General features: G+C 36.1%; 1 pseudogene across 1 annotated transcript; it reads left to right on the top strand.

Moving 5' to 3' along the window:
• Nucleotides 1-4,130: 4,130 nt before the first annotated feature.
• LOC309630679 (nucleolar protein 16 pseudogene) lies at nt 4,131-4,949 on the top strand (annotated as a pseudogene). The gene has a single exon. The product of its transcript is annotated as a nucleolar protein 16 pseudogene (transcript).
• Nucleotides 4,950-5,672: the final 723 nt, after the last annotated feature.

Here is a 5,672-nt window from a genome sequence, read left to right as displayed (position 1 = left end):
TTTTCAAAGACTAGCAATTGGGTTAATTTCAAATACTGAAGCCAACTGACTGGAAAAAAACCGTACTCTAATAAAAAGTTATCATTTATTGAAGAGTGTCTATATGCAGGAGTAGTGCTAGATGCTTGGCATTTATTAGAGGTAATTCTCACTATGGCCTGTCTGGTCATCTTTGTCTTCCAGTTCTCTTCTCCTTCCATGAACATGGAGGGACTGCACTTTGAAGTGAGGCATGGCCACGTGACTTGCTTTGGCAGAAATGACTCTCAATTGAACTGATGCAAAAACTGATTTGTGAAGATGGAGAAATGGATGGGATTAAATATGCTTTCAGGCATCTCAGCAGGGAGAGCTCCCTTGACTGGTTTAGCCACCGTCTATAGAATTGTTTCACCTACAGCAGGCCCTCAGTAGGATTTCACTGGCTTTGAGTAAACACATGTAAAAAGAATGATGAAATTGGCTTTATAAATTTTACTGAATAAAATCTTAGCAGTTCTAGGCCAAAATACTTCTAGATAGAATAAGAAAGTGCAGATTTACTGATGGAGCCTTTTTACACTTTGCTTTTCAAACTATCCTTGCTTCAGCATTGACTACCTGTCATGTTCAAAATTCCCATTACCAAAATAAATAATACAATAACGATCACATTATATTTCCAAGTATTCAGAATCCAGGAGACAAAATGGTTTCTTCTAGTGGAGGAATTCATAAGTGATGTAATGTAGCAGGGATTTTGCACTTGGCCTTAGGATGAGGGAAGTGATCCAGTGTTTGTAGCAAGTGCAGTTAACAGTGCTAGTGAGTGATGGCTGTGCTTAGGCAGTCTGCTGATGCAGGAATACAAAACCGGAGAGGTATCAAGCAGTCTGATTTAGGGCTCAGAGACAGTGGGGAGCAGTGAGATTGATAGCCCAGAAAGGAATCTTCTGGTAGAGGTCCATGACCCGCATCAGAGCTTTTGGGATTGATAGCACGGTATGCTATCAATCTCAGTACTGTAAATGGGACTACCATTCTCTATGAAAAATGGGTCATATTAAATACTCTGACATTGACTAGATTGAGAATTGCAGAATGACTAAGGAAAAATACATGTTTGCAGGGATATTGCTTTACCATTTTGTTTTGTAGTTTGTTGAAGAAGGGGAATGAAACCCAATACCAGTCACACGTATCTGAAAGAAGTGATCATGTAGATTGTACTGTAATTTAAAAACCAAAATTAAAATTAATGAGAGCTTAACATAGCAGTGATTAAGATCTTGGATTCTTTGAAAGGATGTTAATGGTAGAATTATAGTCAGTCAGTAATAATTCAGTAAAATGAAAGAAAATGAACATATGGCTGGCTGTACTGATAAAGAATAAAAATTAAACCCCAATTGTGAAGTGAAAGTTTTAAAAGAATGGGTGTAAATAAAAATCCACTGATGTTTAAACATTTTATAATATTTTACTCATATATCTAGGTACTATTTGGTACCTATATGCTACCTGCTGTCATGTGGCATATTTTTTGGTGCACAAGAAATAAATGTTCACGTAATTAAATCTGTTGGGAGTGAACAACTAAGCTGGGACTTGGAGAAACTGTATTTTCATTCAAAATAAAGCTTTCTTCATTCTCATTTATTTAACATTAAAGTTTGCATTTCTTGAATCATAAAACACTAAGTCTAAAAAGGACTTTAAATTTCACACAGTCTAATACCTTAATTTTTAGTATATACCTTAAGCTCCAGATACATAAACTTGGTATACAGTCTAGTAGAAAAAAAAAAAAAAAAGAAACAAGGGGTAATTAAACCCAAGTTTCCCTGAGAAAAAATGTGAATGAAATGTTTCCTGAAATGAAAGCAGTTTGGTCTAGTAAGATCTGGCATAAAACCTGCTCAAATGTGAAAGAGAGTTGTGTCAAGTTTTGGTCATTGCCGTCTACAATCCCTTAATTGATTACCTCTGCAGTTAGTGTTGCTCAATATCATATAAAATATGACACCACCAATTAAAATTCAAAAAATTAAAATAATATGGATATCACAGTCATCATAGTATTTTGCATTTCATACATTATGTCACTGGTGAAGCCATTCGAAGAAAACAGGTCAAACGTTATTATGTCCATCTTCTCTGTCAATAGTGTGCACGTTTTCTGTCCCCTAAAAGAATTTTGGACAACATGTACTTCCCTTGTACATTTTTAAGGTAACACTTAAAATTTTCTCTCTTGAATTTAAATAATATAATTTTTGGCCTATTGTGTATAATGAAATTTAAAAACAAAGCTTTTACTTTAAGACCTTTATTTTAAAAGTGTCATATGATAACAACTAGATATGCAAATCATCCATTGAAACAGACAAGTTCTTCTATGAGAGCAGAAATGTTACATTGTTCCTTTTTCCCTTGAACGTGTATTTTTAACCCATTTCTCTCAGATAATTTTACTATAATTCAATATATTTTATGCTTGAAAGTTTTTTACTGGTTAACCTGTATGATTCTCTGAAATTAAATGAATTTAAAATTATTACCATGAAAAAAATTCCCTGGGTTTTTTGGATTTCAACATTTAAAATTCTGGATTGAAGTACCATAACAACTGTAATAGGTACACTGCTAATCAAAATAACAAGTATATTTATAATTTTATAAATAGTTATTTAATATAAAAAGTAAACGTTTTTAGAAGGGCATCTCAATGTAATGTATGGGATTCTTTCAATTAGTTAATGTATTCATCAATAAATATTATTTATTGCTGGAGTTGAATAGAGTTCAGTATAAATTCTATTCCCAGTTTTGACTTTAGAGGTGATGAATCACTTCATTTTAGGTAATGATCAAACTTATTTATATAAATAGTATAAAAGATTGGATATTGTTCATTTAAGAGGCTTTTTTTCCCCCATCGACTGTGAAGACTTATGTTTTATGATTAACTGGTTTTCAGTTATATTTTTAGTGCTTTTAAAAAAGTGTAAAAGATTGACAGAAAAGAGGACACTTAAGAAATATTAAAAATAGATAAGTGATCTTATTTCATTGGTTGAGTGATATAAAATTTATAATTTATATATTTGGTAGAATTAAAACAATATATTAACATCTGAGCAATCTTAATTAAACTTAAAGTTCAAGATATTATGTACCCAATTGCATTTTGAGAGTGTTTTGTTCTTCAACTATACAGAAGAAGATACTGTTTTAAAGACTACAGTTAATTTTCTTTGGAGAAATTATAAGCCAAAAGAAAAGAATGTAAAGAACTAATATTGTTAAAATGGCCATACTACCCAAAGCAATCTACAGATTTACTGCGATCCCTATCAAACTACCCATGACATTTTTCATAGAACTAGAACAAATAATACTAAAAATTCATATGGAACCATAAAAGACCCAGAATTGCCAAAGCAATCCTGAGGAAAAAGAACAAAGCAGGAGGCATAACCCTGCCAGACTTCAGACAATACTACAAGCTACAGTAATCAAAACATCCTGGTATTGGCATAAAAACAGATGTATAGATCACTGGAACAGAATAGAGAGCCCAGAAATAAACCCACACACCTATGATCAATTAATCTTCGACAAAGGAGGCAAGATATACAATGGGAAAAAGCCTCTTCAGCAAGTGGTGCTGGGAAAGTTGGACAGCCCCATATAAATCAATGAAGTTAGAACACACCCTCTCACCATACACAAAAGTAAACTCAAAACGGCTTAAAGACTTAAACATAAGACATGACACCTTAAAACTCCTTGAAGAGATCATAGGCAAAACATTCTCTGACATAAATCATACCAATGTTTTCTTAGGTCAGTCTCCCAAGGCAAAAGAAATAAAAACAAAAATAAATACATGGGACCTAATCAAACTTACATGCTTTTGCACAGCAAAGGAAACCATAAACAAAATGAAAAGACAACCTACAGAATGGGAGAAAATATTTGCAACTGATGTGACCAGCAAGGGCTTAATTTCCAAAATATACAAACAGCTCATACAACTCAATTAAAAAAAAAACAAAAACCAACCCAATCAAAAAATGCACAGAAGACCTAAAGAGACATTTCTCTAAAGAAGACACACAGGCCTAAAGCCAAGGGGAAGACTCGGAGGCAGAAGTTCGGTTATAATGTTAACCGGAAGCGTCTGAACCGGAATGCTCGACGGAAGGCAGCGCCGCGGATCGAATGCTCCCACATCCGACATGCCTGGGACCAGACCAAATCGGTGCGGCAGAACCTGGCCGATATGGGTTTGGCTATGGACCCCAACAGGGCAGTGCCCCTTCTTAAGAGAAAGGTAAAGGCCCTGGAAGTGGACGTGGAGGAGAGGCCTAAGGAGCTCATGCGGAAGCCCTATGTGCTCAATGACCTGGAGGCAGAAGCCAGCCTTCCAGAAAAGAAAGGAAATACGCTATCTCGGGATCTCATTGACTATGTTTGCTACATGGTGGAGAACCATGGGGAGGACTATAAGGCTATGGCCCGGGATGAGAAGAATTACTATCAAGATACCCCAAAACAGATTCGGAATAAGATCAACGTCTATAAGCGTTTTTACCCAGCAGAGTGGCAAGCCTTTGTCGATTCTTTGCAGAAGAATAAGATGGAGGTTGAGTGACTGGTTTACACCTGCCCCAGGTTAAGACTTCCTCCTGGACCAGAGAAGCTGGAGCCAGGGTTTAAGGCAAGGAGAGGTGTGCGGCTACAGATGAGGCTAGCCAAACCCAATGGAATCAAAAGGTTACAGCACACACATACACACACACACACACACAAAATCTCTCACACTTCCCTTTGGGGAAGGCACTGTCTCCCAGAGGCTTCAATTTATGTTCTTCTGGAGTCTCTGGGAAAAGCCAGAACCTGCTGTTTTCAGAGTGGGTGGTTTGTTTGAATGTAGTCTGTGTACAATAAAATACAGTATTTTACTTCTCTAAAAAAAAAAAAAAAAAAAAAAAAAGAAGACACACAGATGGCCAACAGGCACATGAAAAGATGCTCAACATTGCTAATTATTAGAGAAATGCAAATCAAAACTACAATGAGGTATCACCTCACACTGGTCAGAATGGCCATCATTAAAAAGTCTACAAATAACAAATGCTGGAGAGGGTGTGGAGAAAAGGGAGCCCTCCTACACTCTTTGTGGGAATGTAAGTTGGTGCAGCCACTATGGAAAACAGTTCCTCAAAAAACTAAAAACATAATTACCATATGATCCAGCAATCCCACTCCTGGGCATATGTCCAGACAAAACTATAATTAGAAAAGATACATGCAACCCTATATTCATAGCAGCACTATTGACAACAGCCAAAATATGGAAACAACCTAAATGTCCATTTACAGTTGAATGGATAAAGAAGATGTGGTACATATATACAATGGAATACTACTCAGCCATAAAAATGAATGATATAATGCCATTTGCAGCAACGTGGATGGAACTAGAGATGATCATACTAAGTGAAGTAAGTCAGAAAGAGAAAGACAAATACCATATGATATTACTTATATGTGGAATCTAAAGTATGACACAAATGAACCTATCTACGAAACAGAAATAGACTCACACAGAGGACAGACTTGTGGTTGCCAAGGGGGAGGGAGGTGGGGGAGGGATGGCCTGGGAGTTTGGGGTTAGCAGATGC

This window comes from Balaenoptera borealis (assembly GCF_965194805.1).
Source record: "Balaenoptera borealis genome assembly, chromosome: 6".
NCBI lineage: Eukaryota > Metazoa > Chordata > Mammalia > Artiodactyla > Balaenopteridae > Balaenoptera > Balaenoptera borealis.
Note: the sequence above shows the minus strand (reverse complement) of the source record. Positions and strands in the feature narration are given on the sequence as shown.